This window comes from Ovis aries, chromosome 12 (genome assembly GCF_016772045.2).
Source record: "Ovis aries strain OAR_USU_Benz2616 breed Rambouillet chromosome 12, ARS-UI_Ramb_v3.0, whole genome shotgun sequence".
Classification (NCBI taxonomy): Eukaryota; Metazoa; Chordata; class Mammalia; order Artiodactyla; family Bovidae; genus Ovis; species Ovis aries.
In genome coordinates, this window is record NC_056065.1 from 15,595,876 (window position 1) to 15,617,656 (window position 21,781).

Consider the following 21,781-nt stretch of genomic DNA (forward strand, 5'->3'; position numbering starts at 1 on the left):
AACTGGAGGCTGCTTTTAAATGCTTTAAATATAGGACATGTATCTTTTATCCCCTTGATTTATTATATTTGAGCATATTTTAAATCTAATATTTATCTTTCTCTAAAAAGTAATGAACATTCTTTTTTTTTTTTAAATTTAGAAATTTCAGGAAATTCAAAGATATTATAAGAGAGAAAACATCCCATTCATTTCTGTCATGAAAACTTTTTAAAAGAAACAGTTCACATAAATATCAGGTTGTGTACATTATCTGTATTGCTTCTGTATTTACCAGTATAATATAAACCATTTCCCTTTCATTATAATCATTGATATTTTAATGATTGGATATTTTATGGTGGTTAATTTTAATTGTGCATGTCAACTTGGTTAAACTATGGTGTCACGTTTTGTCAAACCCCGTATAGATTTTCCTGTGACATACATTTTGAATATAATTAATATTTAAATCAGCAAACTTTAAATAAAGCAGATTTGCTTCCATGATGTGGGTCTCCTATCAGTTGAAGGTCTTAAGATGAAGTTTCTCATATAAAGAAGAAATTGTGCCATCAGCCAGACTTTAGACTCAAGATTGTGACATTAAGTCTTTTTTGACTCTCCAGTGTACTGGTCTGACTTGCAGATTTGGGATTTGCCAGTCATGCAATTGCGTGAGTCAACTGCTTAAAACCTCTGTCTCTCTCTTATGCACACAGGTCGATATATACATCCTACTGGTTCTGATTTTCTAGAGAAACTATTGACTCTGACTTTAAGTTGTTCTTTGTGTTGTTTGAATTTAAGCTTTTCTCCTAATTTCTACACAAAAATATGATGATGAACATCAATATTCACAGAACTGGGAGGGCTTTCTGCCCTGACCTTCCTACACAACTTGTAAATGTAGCCTGCAGTTTCAATGAAACCACACTCTATTTCCATTTGATATTTTCAGACCATCAAATTTCCTTAGCCATAAATTTTTGTCATGTTATTGATTCCTTTATTATCAATTTATTTGCATGTTTATTTGCAAATTTCTATGCTTCTCTTTCTTGATTTATCCTAGAACTATTCTTATCTGTTTCTATTCTTCTGGAATTCTCCAAACCAAAATCAATAGTAAATAAACACTTTGTTACCAAGTTTTATTACAAACTGTTCTTTCTACTTCCTGGTGGCAACTGAAACTCAAATCTCTAATACTGCTTCAGCTTGCAAATTCTTATAAATGGAAGCCACATATTTTCACAGATTCTAGAGGTAATTTGGGGTTTCATCTAGGTGTTCAGTAAACATTTCTAAATCAAAATTCCTGAGTTGAACATATATATAAAAGAAAAAAAAATCCTTTCAGACATTGGGTAATGCTAATGTCTAATCCTAGTTTCCATCATGAATGATTACGGTTTGGTCATTCTCCATATGTACAGAAAACACTGGGGACTTCCCTGGTGCTATAGTGTATAAGATCGACCTGCCAATGAAGGGGAAGATTCCACATGCCTCAGAGAAACTAAGCTGGTGCACCACTTACTAAGGCTCAGCTACTGAGCCTGTGTGCACTACAGTTTGTGCTCCACAACAAGAGAAGCCACCACAATGGAAAGTCCTCACATTGCAAGAAAAAGTAGCCCCCACTCACCAGAACCAGAGAAAGCTCATGTGCAGCAATAGAAACTCGGTGAAGGCAAAATAAATAAATAAATAAAAAGAAAATGTTGGTTCCCATCTCAGCAATCATTTGCATTCAAACGTACATTGAAATTAACACTTGTTCAATATCACTTATTTCTTTTCTCTTTTTTTTTTTCTTTTTTAATTATTCTTAAACATCCTGATTATCTAGCACAGTTCACAGCAAGACTTTCTGCCAGGGTCCAGCCTCGGTGGATCCAGGGAATTCAAAGCGGGGACGGAGTTGGCGAGGAAAGACTTATTTATTTATTAATATAAGATTAGATTAGGAAGAAATAGTGTAGTAGGAAAATTTAGGTGGAGAAAAGGAGGCTGAATAACTTGGCTTACAGGGAAAACCAATAAAACTCCAGACAAGGTTTTGCACCATCTACGTTAGGCCACTGGTGTCCGTTTGAATATCGGAGGGTGCCCCGTCTTGGGCTCTCTCTCTTACAGATCTTAGCAGCTGGGACAAGTAAGTAGACATGGTGAACCTCCCCGCTCCAGATGGGAATTCAGCCAGAAAAAGAAAAGAACGACATGGGGAAGCCCAGCATCAGTGCAAGACCTCAAAAACTATTTTTCAAAATCAGCTTATATACCCCAAGTTGTACATAATGGAATATGCAGAGTAATGCAGGGGCAGCAGTCCTGACCCTCATTGAGACAAGGCTTTCTTTTTGCATACCCTCCCATATACAAAATGTCTCAGGTGGTTTACATTATCTTCTGGCCAAGAGGCTCGTTAACATTTTTATGGCTCTCTTCCTGGATAATTGTCTATCAACCAGAAAACTCCTTTTCCCTAGAAGTGTTTTTTCTTTACTCTGCATCACCCTCAAAGTATTAAATAAAGTTACATTCCTGTAGAACAAAGGTGCAGTGGGTTATAACAAAGAAAGTACTTAACTCAAAGATCTAATGTTGCTAATACCAGGTCTACTACCTGTTTTTCTATATACCAACTATATCTAAAAATAAAAGATATGAAAATTTGGCAGCAAGTATTGGCTCAACAAATGCAACCTTTAATCAGTCCTATTCTAATGATTTTGACTCCTTGGAAGTCCCTACATTCCTAGGATGTTTTAAGCTTCCTGTGCCTCCGGCAGTCAGGAGGCCTCAAACAATAACATGCGCAGCTGTACGAGTCCTGTAGGCAGGCTAAAAAGACATCAGAGGGGTTTTTGAATTGAAACACTCGTATTATGCCCAGGAGATATATTATCTAAAAGCTCTAATTTTTTCCAGAGAAAGGTGGTGGGGGGACAGTCCCCTGTTAATGACGGAAGAGTAGGTGGAAAGCATAACACAGTAAAGCAGGCAGATTATGGTCTTTGGGGGTGGATGCTCAGGAATTTCCAGGGGGAATCCCTGAAGCCGATCACGTCCTTGCGTTTTGTCAGGCTTCCTTCCGCAAGACCTTGTCACGGGTGGGATTCCTCATGCTGACTCCCGGCAACTTTCACAAGTCATTATACAATAAAATTGGGTAAATAGATTTTACTAACGCTAGTATTATACTTTCAGATGTGTACCTTGTGCTTCATGTTCTACTACTTTAAATGTTAAGGAAGTAATTCCTTTTGATATAATTTTTCTTTAGTAAAATATGTTGTGCATGTGTGCATTCAATGCCACTTTGAATACTCATAGGATATGTGTTCTACTATGTAAGAAAACATAACATTAAATTCTGTTTCTCAGCTAGACCTGATCTTGCCTTTTAGTGGAGATTTGCAGTATAGAAATACACTTTTAGTTGTCACAAATAGAGAAATGCTACTGGCAATCAATTGCTTAAATCACTCCTGCTACTAAACATACTACAATGAATAGGGCAGCTTCTCAAAACAAACACATGAAGAACACTTACCTGGAACAAAATATCAGTAGTGCAGAGATTGAAAAATCCAGTATTAAAAGTACTACCCAGTTTGAAACAAGTTTTAATGGACATGGTTTGTTTTATGATGCCTTACTGTCTGCAATTTTCTTTTCATGAAGCTTTCTCTTGGTGTGCAGCATTTTAAGTTGCTCACAATATATGTAAAGTAGCAGCTGACTTCTGAGAAGAATCTACACTATTAATTGGATTTCTTTGACCAGCCTGTACTTTAATCATCTGCACATTTAATAATTGATTCAAAGGTTTGACAATTTTATGTCATGGAAAGATGCTTCTAATTCCAGGTGACAAATCAGCAATAGTTTAATGTCTTATTTTTCTCCCATGTTGATATATTTTTATCTTGGATCATTACTTTCCACAACCAAAACACATCTTGACTTTTTCATGCATCTCTAATGAAGACAATTAAAATACTTGATATACATTATATGGATGGGATCTCTTTTTAATTGTGCATTGTTTGCATTCATAGTGATCAACTATATTAAATGAGCCTTGACATTAAAGAGCATCTTGATGTTCTGGTTTTAATTTATCATTTCAGGTGATACTGACTGCTATTAATGGTTCAGTCAAGGAGCTGAAAGACTGTTGATACTCAACACAAGTATTATAAATAACAAAACATTTCAAGTAGATGCAGAGAAAATTTTCAAAGTTAAAAGAGGCATCTTTAGTCTCAGAAAATATGACAGCAAATCCAGTAAAAAATCATAAACTTTTATTCTTCCAAAAGGAATTCATTCTAATACCCTTAAAATTCTATGTTTCTCAAGTAATGCAAGGTATGCCTCCAAAAAATAATCATTTAACCTAAATCAATGAAGTAGGAGGAAAGAAACAGTACAAGCAAGATAAGGGGCAAGTGACACTGACCTGGATGCTGACAGTTGTTAAGGAGCAGGGCAGACCATGGCAAATAAAACTGAGCTTGACAATCTAAAGCAGGGAGTTCATTGCTTCCATTTGGTGACACATGAATTTTTCAAGACAAGCAAGTTTTCTGGGTTTCTACTTAAAAATCTTTTGATTTATATGTTGACCATTAGTCATCCTGAAAGCACTCTGTGATTCAAAATTGTGAGGTCAAACAAAGCATATCTGCTATCTACATACGACCAATAAGTTATTATTTGTCATTTCCCTTTCGTTTTAATGCATTTCAAGACTGGTCCTCCATCTGAAGATAAGAATAATATATTAAAATTTGTATTTATATTTTCAAGACTTTGGACTGGAACTCTTCGAGTCTCCAGTAGATTTTGTACTTAACAGCCTCCACAACCACATAACCAATTTTTAAAAAGATATATATATATATATATATATATATATACACACACATACACACACACACACACATCCTATTGGTTCTGGAAAACCCTGGCTTATATATCAAAATACAGAAAAATACTGACATCATCATGTGTCATCCCACAAATCAGAGTTGCCTACACTTAGCATTTCAATAAATGTCCTTCCATTAATTTTCTAGGCATATATGTTATGCTAACTTGCTTCAGTCGTGTCCAACTCTTTGTGACCCTGTGGACCATAGCCTGCCAGTCTCCCCTGTCCATGGGATTCTCCAGGCAAGAAGACTGGAGCAGTTTGTCATGCCCTTCTCCAGGGGATCTTCCCCAACCAGGGATCAAACCCGCATCTCTTACATCTCTTGCATTCGCAGGGGTGTTGTTGATGGACAGGGAGGCCTGGTGTGCTATGATTCATGGGCTCGCAAAGAGTCGGACACGACTGAGCGACTGAAATGAACTGAACTGAACTGAATTTTAATAATGGAGAAGGCAATAGCAACCCACTCCAGTACTCTTACCTGGAAAATCCCATGGACGGGGGAGCCTGGTAGGCTACAGTCCATGGGGTCGCTAGGAGTCGTACAGGACTGAGCAACTTCACTTTCACTTTTCACTTTCATGCATGGGATTAGGAAATAGCAACCCACTCCAGTGTATGAGCAGTGTATCTCAAGGAACCACTCAGCGTCAGTCTGAGTCTTATCATAAACACAGTTAACTCACAGATGTATGAGCAAAAAATAAAGATTTGTTGCTGAAATCTATGAAATTTTCTAAGTGATTATTATGAAACATCATGACAAAAATTCCAGGCGAGAGTACTGGAGTGGGGAGCCATTGCCTTCTCTGTTATTTAGGTATACCTGGGATTTCTTTGGAAGGAATGATGCTTAAATTCCAGTACTTTGGCCACCTCATGCGAAGAGTTGACTCATTGGAAAAAACTCTGATGCTGGGAGGGAACGGGGGCCAGAGAAGAAGGGGATGACAGAGGATGAGATGGATGGATGACATCACTGACTCGATGGACATGAGTCTGAGTGAACTCCGGGGGTTGGTGATGCAAGAAGGCAAATAAAATCATGCAGGCATATTCAAAGTGTTTTATCAGGTAAAATGTATGTCATTATCATATTCCACTGGCAAAACAAGCCAAAGAGCCTAGAGGACAATAAAAGATTATATGAATGGAGGAGTAAGGGAAAAAAATGTAATCTACCATAGTCCTGTAAGAAAGGACATACTCATCAAATTTAAGAAGTTGTCAGGGGTAAACTCCCTATTCTCTTCACCTTTAGTGGAAATCTGTAGATTTTTTTAGTGAAAATTTGCAGTTAAACAGACATATATACTGGTTAACCAATCTTCGTAAAGTTATACTAACAGCTATACAAAAGTTTTTTTTGAAAAAACAAGAAACCTCATAATTAACATCCAAGGCGAGCACAGAGGGAGGCTTATATCCGAGTTTGTACACCTCCTTACCCACAGCATAAGGTAATATATCCGTACTAGAAAATAAAATTCATTTTAAATTAATTTTAACCATTTTTAAATTTCAAATCTTTTTAAAATATGAATTCATCTTATTAAAATTGCTGCTGCTGCTTCTAAGTCACTTCAGTCATGTCCGACTCTGTGTGACCCCATAGACAGCAGCCCACCAGGCTCCTCTGTCCCTGGGATTCTCCAGGCAAGAACACTGGAGTGGGTTGCTATTTCCTAATCCCATGCATGAAAGTGAAAAGTGAAAGTGAAGTTGCTCAGTCCTGTACGACTTGCCTGGGGAATCCCAGGGAGGCAGGAGTTAGGTGGGCTGCCATCTATGGGGTTGCACAGAGTCAGACAAGATTGAAGTGACTTAGCAGCAGCAGCAGCATACCTAAAGGGTATATTGTTTCGTGAATAATAAGTGACTGTAATAAAACAGGTATGCTAGAAAGACATTAAAAATGTAGTTTATACTATTTTACACTAAACTTAAAAAAAAAAAAAGAATTACTGAATAAGTCACAGAATGGATTTTGGAGCCATAGTGAAAATCAACACAATAGATGAGTGAAATTAGAAATATACTTAATATGTTTGCATTCTGTTAAGTGACAATTTCAATAGATATCACTACAAAGAGATAAAAGAATAAATTAGGCAATATTTGTAAAACTGCACGCACAATATTGAATGATGCAAATTGTGACATCAGTAGTATAAATTTAGAGGAGGGATAAATGTGTACAGTTTTCATACATAGTTGAAATTTTGTTTATATCAACTTAATGTGGACTACTGTAGCTATAAGATATTTTGTGTTAATCTCTTCAAAAACTGCAAAGTAAGAACACTTAATAGATTCAAAAAAGTAAAGAATCAATGTGTATCCTTTTTTAAAAAATCAATAAATTACAAAGGAAGACAACAGATAAGAAGAAAGTAAGAAAGGTACTTTAAAGTTGTCAAAAAAGAAACAATACAATGAAAATAGTAATTTCATATCAATACCTATCAATAATCACGTTAAATGTAAATGGATTGAATTCCACATTTGAAAGACACAGACTAATTGAAAGGCTAAAAATAACAAGATGCAACAATATGTTCCCTACAAGAGAATCACTTTAATCTTAAGGACACACTCAGGTTGAAACTGAAGTAATAGATAAAAGTGTGCCATGCAAATAGAAACAGAACAGTGGTGGCTATACTTATATACAATAACTTTCCACAAGTAGACTGACTTCCATGGGTCACAAGAGACAAATAAATCACAGTATAATGATAAAGCAGTCAAATTATCAAGATAACAGAACATTATCACTGAGCTACATGAACAAATATTGATAGAACTGAAGGGAGAAATAGAAAGAAAACAACAGAAGAGGGATTGATTATTCCACTTTTATTAGTGTAGAGATCATTCAGACAGAAAACCAATGAGAAAACCATCACTGAATGATATGATAGACTAACAAACATGTTCAAAACAGCAACAGAATACATATTCTTCTCTAGAGCACATAAAACATTCTGCAGAATAGGTCATAAATTAAGATACAAAACAAGTCTTACAAATTTAAGAAAATTGACATTATATAAAGCATTCTTTATAGCTACAATGTTATAAAATTTAAAAATGATGAAAAACAGAATATTGGAAAAATCCTAATTAAGTGGAAATTAAACAACACATTTCTGAACAAGCAATGGATCACAAGAGAACCAAAAGGAAAATCAAAAAACTATCTTGGGACAAACAAAACTGGAAATACAAAATATGGAAACGTGGAATGCAGCAAAAGCAGTAGAAAGAGGGAAGTTTATAGAGATAAATGTATACATTAAGAAACAAAGAAAGAAACAGCTCTCAAACATCTAATTTTATAATTTAAGGAACTAGAATAAGAACAAATTGAGTTCATAGCAGACTAAAGAAAAATTTTAAAATGAATACAAGTAAATTAAACAAAAATTTAGAAAACAGTAGAAGAGAACAACACAACTAAAAACTGTTTTTTAAATATATAAGCACAATTTATAAACTTTTATCTTGACTAAGGAAAAAAGAGGGAGAATGATTTAAATAAAAGTACTGGGATAACCCAGAGGGATGGTATGGGGAGGGAGGTAGGAGGGGGAGTGGGAACTTATGTACACCTGTGGAAGATTCATGCTGATGTATGGCAAAACCAAACAGTACTGTAAAGTAAAAAAATAATAATAATAATAAAAATTTAAAAAATTAAAAATTAAAAAAATAAAAAATAAAAAAGTGTATATATATATATATAAAGAAACATTACAATGATTTCATAGAAATACAAAGGGTCAAGACTACTATGAAGAAGCATAAGTGAAAAATTAAATAATATAGAGAAATCAATATAATCCTTGAAACATACTGCTTACCAAGACTGAATCCTTAAGAAATATAAAATATGAACCTGCAAATAAGGAATGAGATTAAAATATGAATTAAAAATCTCCCAATGAAGAAAAGTCAAGGACAAAATGGTTTCATAAGTAATTTTATCAAACATTTAAATAACTAAAGTCAATCTTTCTTAAATTCTTCCCCCAAAATAATGAGGTGGGATTTTTTTCACTCATTTTATAAGGCCTGTGTTACCCTTATTCCATAATATAGCAAAGAAGAAAATCAACAAAATGCAAGAACTTCCAGAATAGGAGAACATATTTACAAACCTTATATATGATAAGGGGCTAATATCCAAAATGCATAAATATTGCATACAACTCAATAGCAAAAAGAAAGAATAAGTCAATATTTAAATTGGGCAAAGGACCTGAATAGGCAAGTTTCCTCAGAAGACATCCAAAAGGCCAACAGGTAGACAAAAACATCACTGATAACCTAGGAAATACAAATCAAAACCACAATGAGTTGAAATGATTATCAGAAAGACAAGTAATAACAAGTTTTGGTGAGGATGGAAAGAAAATTGAACCCTGATACACTATCAATGCCAGTGAAAATTGGCATAGCCATTATGGAAAATGGAGGTTCCTCAAAAATTAAAATAGAAGAACCATATGATTGAGCAATCCCACATTTGGGTATACATCAGAAGGAAATAAAATCCGTATCTTGAACTGCTATCTGTGCTCCACCTTCCTTGTATCATTATTCACAAGTGTCAAGATGTAAAAAATTAAAGTAAGTGTCCATCAACTGATGAATAAAAAACTTATATATATATATATATACACATATATATATACATATATATATCAAATCATCACAATGTACACCTTAGTAAAATTACACAACCTGAATATATACAATTTTTTCCAGTCATTTTGAAAATGAATAAAAGAAACAAGAGCCGCTATGCATGCATCACTCACCACAGCTTACATACCCCAGTAGAAAGATTTCTTTCTGCCCCCTGTAATAATAGTACTTCCCAGGTGGTGCAGTGGTAAAGAATCTGTCTGCTATTGCAGGAGACATAGGAAATTTAGGTTCAATCCCTGTGTCGGGAATAACCTCTGGAGTAGGAAATGGCTATTCACTGCAGTATTCTGGCCTGGAAATTTCCATGGACAGAGGAGACTGGTGGGTTACAGTCCATGGTGTCACAAAATGTTGGACACAACTGAGTGAGCATGTATGCACTGCAACAAGATTCCAAGCATTTGTGGCCAATGAGCAATCACAGCCATCCTCATTTTTTTCCTTTGTCCTATAAAGCAGGAGTCCCCAACCTCCAGTATCTAATGACTGATGATGTGAGGTGGAGCTGATGTAAAAATAATAGAAATAAAGAGCACAATAAATGTAATGCTCTTATATCATCCTGAAGCCATCCTCAACTCCAGTTCATGGAAAAGTTGTCCCTGATGCTAATAAGGTTGGGGACTGCTGCAAAGCAAGCCCCTTTCCTCTGTTCTCAGAACTTGTTACCATAGTTCACCATAGTTTGCTTGTCCCAAATTGCAATTCTCTCCTATTCCAGAATAAATGACTTTTGTTGGTAAAATAACTAACTCTTTTGTTAAGGTCAATACATTCATACCTTATTAAAATTAAAATAGGAAAAATAAAGAAAGCTCATTGTTGCTGTTCAGTTGCTAGGTTGCATCCAACTCTTTGTAACCCCATGGACTGCAGCCAGGCTTCCCTATCTTTCACCATCTCTCAGGGTTTGCTCAAACTCATGCCCATTGAATCAGTGATGCCATCCAACCATCACATCCTCTGTTGTCCCCTTCTCCTCCTGCCTCCAATATTTCTCAGCATCAGGGTCTTTTCCAATGAGTCGGCTCTTTACATCAGGTGGTCAAAGTATTGGAGCTATGGTATCAGTCCTTCCAATGAATATTCAGGGTTGATACCCTTTAGGATTGACTGATTTGGTTGCTTTGCAGTCCAAGGGACTCTCAAGAGTCTTCTCCAACACCACAGTTTGAAAACATCAATTCTTCGGTCCTCAGCCTTCTTTAATATATATAAAACTCCTAATATAACACAAGTTCTATGAATAAATGTTTGAATGTATCAGTAAATTGATAACAGACTAATGAATGAATGGAGTATTACATATGTATGAGTGTCACCGTGGGTACATGCATGCACATATACAGATATACATATGTACAATCTGTGCATGTGTATGCATGGATAAATGATTTAATTTATCAGTAAATATTATGAGTTATTACAGAATAGCAGTATGGCATAAATATCATTGTCCTATTTATTTTAGCTACATTTTATACTCTGTTGAGTACACTACATATGCTCTTATTTTTCTTTCTCCTTCTTTTGTTCTCCAACCCCCTTTTTTTTCAGGTATCTCTTCTTTAAAATCATTTACATCTTTGGGATACACTAAACGCTTACTGTAATGCCAAATATTCTGAGGTATTCTGTTACCCTAAGTAATGTAAGCTCCAAATACCAAAAGCCTTAGAAAAATTATTATTGAATGCTGACTGTAGCACAATGAATTAACATTAATAGAAATAACAATCATATATACTTAAGCCTATTTGTGGAGGTATGCACTTTCTTCTATGGCTCCTAAGCAACTACTGAATTTGTGTAAGCATTTATCCTGCTGTTTGGTAATTGGTGATTTACTTCTTTAGCTCATGGTTTAGATTTCTACCCCTTGGAGAGTATGGATTTTTTCATTCATCAATCTAAACTCTGAACCTAGTAAAATGTTTGGCACAAAACAGTCACTCAGTTGACACATGTTTAATTTAATTGTTCCTTGTTTTTTACAACTATTGCGCATTTGCTCAAGGTCATGTATGGCTCTGTCTTCATAGTCAGCATTCTTCCCTGATTCATTAGATTTTACTATTATTTATCCTCATACAAATCCAACATTTTTTTTTTTTTGGTTTATTTCATTTCCAGCCTTTTCTAACTCAAAGCAGTTCATTTTCTCCTTTGTCCAACACTTGTTTAAATCACACCTGAATTCCAAAGCACACAGGACTGATGTTGTTTCCTTGCTTTTTTTCTTTTTCTTTTTCTTTTTTTAACATTTATTTTTAACTGAAGGATAATTTCTTTACAGTATTGTGTTGGTTTCTGCCAAACATCAACATAAATCAACCATAGGTATACATATGGCCCCTCCCTCAGGAACCTCCCTCCCCATCCCACCCCTCTAGGTTGTTACAGAGCCCTGGTTTGAGTTCACTGAGTCAAATAGCAAATTCCCATTGGCTATTTGTCTTAAATATGGTAATGTGTGTTTCCATGTTACTCTCTTCATAGATGCCACCCTCTCCTTCCTCCCTCCTCCACACTGTGTCCTTAAGTCTGTGTATCCTTTGCTGCCCTGCAAATAATTTTATCAGTACCATCTTTCTCAATTCCATGTATATGCATTAGTAACATTAGTATATGATATTGTTTTTCTCTTTCTGATTTACTTCACTCGTATAATAGACTCTAGGTCCATCTACCTAATTAGAACTGACTCAAATTCATTCCTTTTTGTGACCAAGTTTAATATTCCATTGCATATATGTACCAGCATTTCTTTATCCATTCATCTGTTGATGGTCATCTAGGTTGCTCCCATGTCCTAGCTATGGTAAATAGTGCTGCAATGAATTTTGTAGTACATCTGTCTTTTTCAATTTTGGTTTCCTAATGGTATATGCCTAATAATGGGATTGCTGGGTCCTATGGTGGTTTTATTCCTAGTTTTTTAAGGGATCTCCCTACTGTTTTCCACAGTGGCTATGTCAATTTACATTCCCACCAACATTGCAAGAGGGTTCCCTTTTCTCTACACTATCTCCAGCCTTTATTGTTTGTAGACATTTTTGATGATGGCCATTCTGACTAGTGTGAAGGGATACCTTATTGTAGTTTTGATTTGCATTTCCCTAATAACGAGCAACATTGAACATCTTTTTATGTGTTTATTAGCTATCTGTATGTATTCTTTGGATAAGTATCTATTTAAGTCACTTTGCCACTTTTTTTTTTTTTTAATTATGGAACACTTTGCAAATTCGTTTGTCATTCTTGTGCTGGGGCCATGGTAATCTTCTCTGTATTATTTCAATTTTAGTACATGTGTTGATGAAGTGAACACTTTCCCACTTTTTGATTGGGTTGTTTGTTTCATTGGTATTGAGTCACACGTAATACTTGTATAGTTTGGAAATTAATTATTGTCAGTTGTTTCATTTGCTATAACTTTTTCCCATTTTGAGGGCTGCTTTTCAATTATTTATAATTTCCTTTGCTGTGCAAAAACTTTAAGTTTAATTAGGTCCCACTTGTTTATTTTTGTGTCTATTTACATTTCTCTAGAAGGTAAGTCTTTTTTTTTGTCCATATGAACTCACTAATTTAGCCTATATTTCAAATTTTTCCTATTTATTTTTGTCAAATTATGCTGCTCATTTTTATTGTGTCATATGATTACTAATGTCTATGTCCTAATTTTTCAAATCCTTTGAGTGGAGAATTTGAACCAAGACTTTTTTAATGTTACTTACAATTAATCCCACAATGTATGATATATGGTCATAATATATAGTCACTAAACACTTTAAAACAAAAAGCTATGCAACTAAAACTGGAGCATCAATCATACTTGCAATAGTTGAATTATTGTTAAAATATTTCAGCACAACCTGTATTTGCTAACTCTTTAAAATGGATTTCCACTCTTTCAAAATTTTGTCCTCAATTTTATGGCAAACATTCAATTGTTTATAAAGATTTTCTAAAGAGAAGAAAAATGCCTTTCCCTACAAAGTAAAATAAAAATGGAAACATGTTCAGCACTAAGTAGACTATAACAAAAATGAGGAAAAATAGTTTGCATGGAAAAGATGACTATATCTATCCAATGTTTCATTCTAGTATTATAATTTCAAATCTTATGCTTAAAATGCTCATCTATCTTATGTTGGTTTATGTATACGGCATGAGACAAAAATCCAATTTCATTCTTCTGCATATGGTAATCCAGTTTTCCCAGCACCATTTATTGAAGAGACTACAATTTTCACATTGTATGCACCTTGACTGACACTCTTGTGCAGAGACATTACTTTGCCAACAAAGGTCCATCTAGTCAAGACTATGGTTTTTCCAGTGGTTATGTATGGATGTGAGAGTTGGACTGTGAAGAAAGCTGAGCACCGAAGAATTGATGCTTTTGAACTATGGTGTTGGAGAAGACTCTTGAGAGTCCCTTGGACTGCAAGGAGATCCAACCAATCCATTCTGAAGGAGATCGGTCCTGGGTGTTCTTTGGAAGGAATGATGCGAAAGCTGAAACTCCAGTACTTTGGCCACCTCATGTGAAGAGTTGACTCATTGGAAAAGACTCTGATGTTGGGAGGGATTAGGGGCAGGAGGAGAAGGGGACGACCGAGGATGAGATGGCTGGATGGCATCACCGACTCGATGTATGTGAATTTGAGTGAATTCCAGGAGATGGTGATGGATAGAGAGGCCTGGCATCCTGTGATCCATGGGGTCACAAAGAGTTGGACATGACTGAGCAACTGAACTGACTGACTGAACTGACACTCTTGTTGAAGATCAGTTGAATGTATATGTTGGGATAAAATAGGAAGCATAGGAAAAATAGACTATAAAGTTCATCAGGCATAGGAGAAAATAATCAAATAAAACTTCTCAACATATGCATACATAATGAAACTGAATTAAAAAACCAAATGGGGAAAGAGAATAGTAGACAAGAAACACCTGAAAGATCATGTATAGGAAGAAATGACTCAGAAATGATCTGAGATCTCATAAGATCTACAGAAGAAAGATGTGATAGAAATGTTGATACACAGAGAATAGAGAAAATATTTATACTACACATCCAATCAGAATCCCAGGGAAAGGAAAATGGTGTCAAATGGTAATGGGAATAATGATCAAAGTATAAAGCTTGGTCATATATTTTCATTTTGATTTGAGAAAAACTCAGTAAATACAAGCAAAATAAATAAAAGTTCACAAAAACCAGTGAAACTGCAGAAGATCAAAGATAAAGTAAATATCTTTAAAAGATCCAGAAATATGGAAATTTTATATTAAAAAATGAAACTAATAAGAGATGAAGAAATATAGGGCAAACAGAAAGAAAAGTAAGTTTAATGATGATAGAAAATATCTTTTAACCTAAAGGTTTAACCTCAGGGAATTTTATTTTAGGATGAGGTTGTAATATAAATATATTCAGGGAAAAAAAGAAAGGCTAGATAGAGTTTATTATCAAATGACCTTAACTATCAGATAATTAAAGACTGTACTTCAAGAAGAAGGAATGTAATACCAGAAAGGATGGACTGATAGGCAAGAATCAATTATAACCAAAGAAAAATTTAGGGAAATTTAAAAATTGCATAATCATTAACTGCATAAAAAACCATAAAAATAACAAGTATTAAAATATAACTAATATGAGAAGACTAAATTACAATCTGTAGAAAATTCACTAGAATTAAAATATTTTAAAGTACTCCAAAAATGTTCAGGAAGACAATTAAAATAATGATTTATTTATACTTTAGATTTTACTAGGTTCAATATTCTATTCATGTGAAATTCTTATCATAACCTTTAAAAATAAATGCAAATATTCAGCAGTATACAGGAAAAAAGTTAAGATAAAACATCAGTCCAATCAAAGGCAAAACACAAAGAAAAACCATAGAAAAAGAGGATTATATACAAAACTCCAAAAAGACATTATAAATCAGCACAGATTTATCAGGCTAATTTATCATGACAAAAATGTGAATCCTTCACAACCCACAGATCGATCTTCTGACCCAAGGATTGAATCTGGGTCTCCTCCTTTGCAGGCAGATTCTGTATTATCTGAACCACCTACAAACTCTGGTATATTTCTGATGACTGTCCATGACATGAATAAGTCATGTGATGACTCAGTAATCAGGACCACTTGGATTTTTTTTTTTTTTTTTTTGCTACTTTGTCATCTCAGGTCCAATACACCAGAACCAAAGCAAATTACAGTTTCAAGTATAGTCCTCTAAATGTTTCTCCATGGATGAAGCAGAATGATTTCTAATTTTCCTATTGGTCATAATTGTTCCCATAGGCAAACATTTCTGTAAAGATGCTAAGAAATATTGAGGGGCATATGAATATACAGTCACTAATAAATATCTCCCCCGTAGTAAGTTATGAGCTTTAATAGTGATTGTATGTCATTAGTCATACTGCTACTGAGACCCCATTTACTTATTTGATTTCATTTTGTTGTTGTTGTTGTTATTGTTTCTATCCTTTTGCTTCTTGAGTATATTGCCAAGTGCATTGCTTGGATCATGTATTTGGTTTTTTTTCATTGTCTGAATAATGACAACAATCTTAGTGAAACCAGAGATAGAAGAGGCATGATGGGATGAAGGACATTATTACAGGGCTATTGCTTGCTGTGGATCCAGTGGCTACTACAGCTATCACCAGATTTGCATGAGACCTTGGTGAAAACATAATTAAATCTTTATTATGTAAATAACTCTATTTTGTGGTATCTTTGTTATACCAGCTTAGCCTTTCACCTATATAATACGCAAAGTATTAATGGAATTGTGAAATTGGAGTGTTGCTAAAACAAAACTTAAAATATATGTCAGTAGCTTGCTATTTGGCATTGGATAGCAAGGAAATAATGAACACAGACTTGATGACTTATGATCTTTCTTACATCATTGAATAAAGTTGATGTAATTGCCACCTGTGATAACTTGGAAAGCAAATTGCAGTCTACGGAGACTGTAACTCTATAGGAAGCAGTCAGAATGCCAGTTTGCAGACATAATTGGAAAGAAATAGACTTCTGCTTTAAAAAAAAGTTCTGACTGCAACATAAAATAACAATTTTGTGAAAACACAGAATTTGAAAATTCATTATAAGAAAAACACAATTGTTTGCCTACTGCTAAAAGCAGGACATTTGTTGAAACCAAAAGTAGGAGAACTATCACCCAGAATCTTGAAATGCATTGCATTATTTTTATTTATGTATACAATGGTTGTCAGCCCAGCTGCATGGATCAAAATAAGTGTTCAGATGGCATGGAATTAATTATTATTTAATTGACAATGACAGAGAAAATTGAGCAGAACATGCTGCTGCCGCTAAGTCACTTCAGTCGTATCCAGCTCTGTGCGACCCCATGGATGGAAGCTCACCAGGCTCCCCCATCCCGGGTATTCTCCAGGCAAGAGCACTGGAGTGGGTTGCCATTTCCTTCTCCAATGCATGAAAGTGAAAGGTGAAAGTGAAGTCGCTCAGTCGTGTCTGACTCTTAGCGACCCCATGGACTGCAGCCTACCGGGCTCCTCTATCCATGGGATTTTCCAGGCAAGAGTACTGAAGTGGGTTTCCATTGCCTTCTCCTTGAGCAGAACATAGGCAACATTAAATATAGGAGAAAAATCCATAAGTTTAAGAACTATGACCAGAAAAGGCCTTTGGATGTGGTAACTTTCACACACAATTGCTTGAAAGCAAGAAACTATCACTAATTCTAAAGTTGTTGTGCTAACTAGTAAGCTACTTAGAGAAATATTTGACCCATGCTACCTTCAGATACCTATATTTGTGTCTAAGTTTGTAGCAATTGGATATAGTTGGAAATTATAATGACTTTGACTAGATCTTGGCCTTAGCACAGTAGGCATGCAATCTCTTTTCCTCTTCTTGTTGTACAGATGTAGTGGTAAACCATGTTATTCAGTGTGATAACAATAATACTCTTGGAGATGGTGGCAAAGATATAAAAAAGGAAAGAACATCAATCACTGCATAGTCTCATGAATTGGAAGTGACCACCTGCCGACACTTACTCCTTGAAAGGAAAGTTATGACCAACCTAGGCAGCATATTGAAAAGCAGAGATATTACTTTGCCAACAAAGGTCCGTCTAGTCAAGGCTATGGTTTTTCCACTGGAGATCCAACCAGTCCATCCTAAAGGAGATCAGTCCTGAGTGTTCATTGGAAGGACTGATGCTGAAGCTGAAACTCCAATACTTTGGCCACCTCATGCAAAGAGTTGACTCATTGGAAAAGACCCTGATGCTGGGAGGGATTGGGGGCAGAAGAGAAGGGGACGACAGAGGATGAGATGGCTGGATGGCATCACCGACTCAATGGACGTGAATCTGATTGAACTCCGGGAGTTGGTGATGGGCAAGGAGGCCTGGCGTGCTGCAATTCATGGGGTCGCAAAGAGTCAGACACGACTGAGCGACTGACCTGAACTGAACTGAACCTGCCATACCATTGCCTGTGTTCAAACTATGTGAAAAAATATGTATTTCTATTTTGTTATAGTCATAGAATTTTGTATCTCTTTTTAGTTCTCTGAACCAAAATATGCCTCTTTTTTTAAAGCAGCTTAAACTAATATAGTTCTTTGCTGAATTAAAAAATTTTCTAGAGCGTTTGTATCATTTTTCACAGCCACTGAAAATCTGTGATAGTTCTAATCCTAAACCCTTTCTTTTCCCTTAAATTTTTATCTTTTAAAAACTTACATAGGCAAAAGGAGATCAGTTACCTTTATTTTTTATGATAAGTGAGGTTAAATATTTATCTACAAGTTTTGTGAAAATTTAAATTTTAATTTGTGCCCTTTTCTCACTTTCCATTTCTAACGGTTCTTTAATAAATTCTATGGACTGTGAAGAAGGCTGAGCGCCGAAAAATTGATGGTTTTGAATTGTGGTGTTGGAGAAGACTCTCGAGAGTCCCTTGGACTGCAAGGAGATCCAACCAGTCCATTCTGAAGGAGACCAACCCTGGGATTTCCTTGGAAGGAATGAGGCTAAAGCTGAAGCTCCAGTACTTTGGCCACCTCATGCGAAGAGTTGACTCATTGGAAAAGACTCTGATGTTGGGAGGGATTGGGGGCAGGAGGAGAAGGGGACCACCGAGGATGAGATGGCTGGATGGCATCACAAACTCAATGGACGTGAGTCTGAGTGAACCCCGTGAGATGGTGATGGACAGGGAGGCCTGGCTTGCTGTGATTCATGGGGTCGCAAAGAGTCGGACACGACTGAGCGACTGAACTGAACTGATGATCCCATCTAGTTGGGAGGATTTCTTTAGTTTATCATATATATTTTAAAGAAAATCTCTTTTTAAAATTTTGTTATGTTGTTCAATACTTTTGTTATCCTCTGACAATATATTAGCTTTTTAGCTGTAGAGTATCTTTGTTTTTTTTGTTTGTTTTTTTTCTAATCATATCAATACTTTTTTTCTTTTTTTGCATATATGCTTAAAAGATATTCTCATGCAATATCAGATACAACTCAGATACTCAAGGCCTGGTAATAGGCCATTATATCATTACAGTGGAAAGAGACAAATTAATTGAATTTAAACACTTATAAATCAAATTAAACTCAGTGATAAATATGTAGCATAGTAGAGTATAGTAAATATATATATAATCTTGTTTATTAAATTAATGTTTAATAATTTGGCATAAACTAATTAATTAATGGGCTTCCCTGATAGCTCAATTGATAAATAATCCACCAGCAATGCAGAAGACCTTAGTTCAATTTCTGAGTTGGGAAGATGCGCTGGAGAAGGGATAGGCTACCCACTCCAGTATTCTTGGGCTTCCCTTGTGACTCAGATGGTAAAGAATCCATCTACAATGTGGAGACAGGGGTTCAATCCCTGGGTTGGGAAGATCTCCTGGGAAGGAAAAGGCTACCCACTCCATATTCTGGCCAGGAGAATTCCATGGGCTGTATTAATGGACATGAGTTTGAGCAAGCTCCAGATTTGGTGATGGACAAGGATGCCTGGTATACTGCTGTCTATGGTGTGGCAAAGAGTCAGACACGCCTGAGCAACTGAATGGAGCTGAATTAATTGACTACATTTTAGTAACTTGTGGTCAGCAAGGAATCAGTACCCAAAACAACATACTTCCTACAGAGGTCAAAAGTAGATATGAGGCAACAATTCAGTCAAGAAAGATTCATTTTTAACAGTGTTAGGTATGGCAGATAAAATATAACCTGCACGTACAATGAATGCATTTTCATTTCCTAGACAAAATTCAATTTTTCAACAAATTTTAGAGGACTATATGTCTCAAAAATTTAAGGAGCATTTCTTTGATTTATCTTCTGCAATGAACATCATTTAAGTCTAACTGAATCATATTTATGATTTATCATATATAAAATGGTTTTCCCAGGTGGCACTAGTGGTAAAAATTCCACTTACCAATGCAGGAGATGCAAGAAACACAGGTTTGATCCCTGGGTTAGGAGGATCCTCTGGGTAGGAAATGGCAACCCACTTCAGTATTCTTGTCTAGGAAATCCCATGAATAGAGGACCTGGCAGGCCAAAGTCCATGGAGTCCTAAAGAGTTGGACACAACTGAGAACACACCCGGTATTGCATATAAAATATTAATACTACCATTAAAGCTAATTCTGAAATTAGTTATGTGAATTGAAGACTTTCAAATAATATTAACAAAAGCAGAAGAGTAATCTCATAATGTTCATTATTGTATATCAATAGCATTAGGTTTTATATAATGATTCCTTTAATTTTTTAAATAAAACAGCTTTGTGTTGTTTATATTTTATGTGATGTTCACTTTACTTGAATCTTCATTTCTGTTTTTTAGCTACTTGCAACATTATAACAGAATTATATATCTTACAAAAGCAGTTATTTGATTAATAATTATTCAACTAATTTAGAAACACCTACAAAATACTTTAATACATGAATTGTTATTAAGATATACAATAATGCATTTATAAACATAGTTCATTTTTAAGTTAGTTTTGTTTTACTCTTGCTGTTTGTTAATGCCATTACTTGGAAAAAAGGGGAAAAATAATAAAGAGGATGAGGAGGAAAAGAAAAGAAGTAGAAATAGAAGAAATAGAAGAAACATAGGAAGATGAAGAAACATAAGAAGATTGAGATGAAAAAGAAAACAAAGAGGGCAAAGAAAAGAAAGGAGGAAGGGCCCCTAGTGGAACTGAGTAACTCTATAATGAATACTATGTTTTATTTTTTTTTTCCTTGCTGATTCATGAAAATTAAGAGGGTCCAGGAATATTGTATCTTAGTTTGAAGGACAGCTGTTACCACTTCTCATTTATTACCATTAAATATTTTACTACTTAACATTTTATCTAGTCTCTCTCAGAGATCATTTATAACGTATGGTTTTCACATTGATAAATATTTAAAATTGAGCATTTTTGATTGGCAAACATGGGAGAGCAGAAATTCTGAAGGAATTAAGAACATTTTTCTCACTAATAGTCTAATTTATGGTGCCAAGAGGGACCAAGTTTTACACATGGTTAAATCGCATGTGACATTAAAACAGCATAAAAGGATACACACTGCCAATTCATAAGCTAAATATCATGGGGATTAGTGTAAAATTGGGTCAACATCAAATATTTGTAATTAAAATTGCTAATGCCTTGTAAAACAAAATATATAACTCCAAGAGATGTCACTTTTCAATTGTTATTTAATGTAAGTTTGCACCAATTGATTTATTGTATCCTATAAAATGTGGTATTATGGGGCACCCCCACTGTGGCTCAGTGGTAAAGAATGCACCTGTCAATGCAGGAGACACAGGTTCAATCCCTGGTCCAGGAATATCCCACATACTGCTGGGCAATTAAGCCCATGCACCACAACTACCAAGCCTGTGCTCTAGAGCTTAGGAACCACGACTGCTGAGTCTATGCGCGTCCACTACTGACACCCAAACTCTCTAGGCTATGCTCTGCAACAAAGGAAGCCAAAGCAATGAGAGGCCCTCACACCACAAACAGAGTGGAGTCCCCGCTCACCGCTACTAGAGAAAAGC

General features: G+C 35.3%; 1 non-coding gene across 1 annotated transcript; it reads right to left on the minus strand.

Moving 5' to 3' along the window:
• Positions 1-12,870: 12,870 nt before the first annotated feature.
• Positions 12,871-12,977, minus strand: LOC114117409 (U6 spliceosomal RNA). Its single transcript, XR_003591109.1, has one exon. It is a non-coding gene; the product is annotated as a U6 spliceosomal RNA (small nuclear RNA).
• Positions 12,978-21,781: the final 8,804 nt, after the last annotated feature.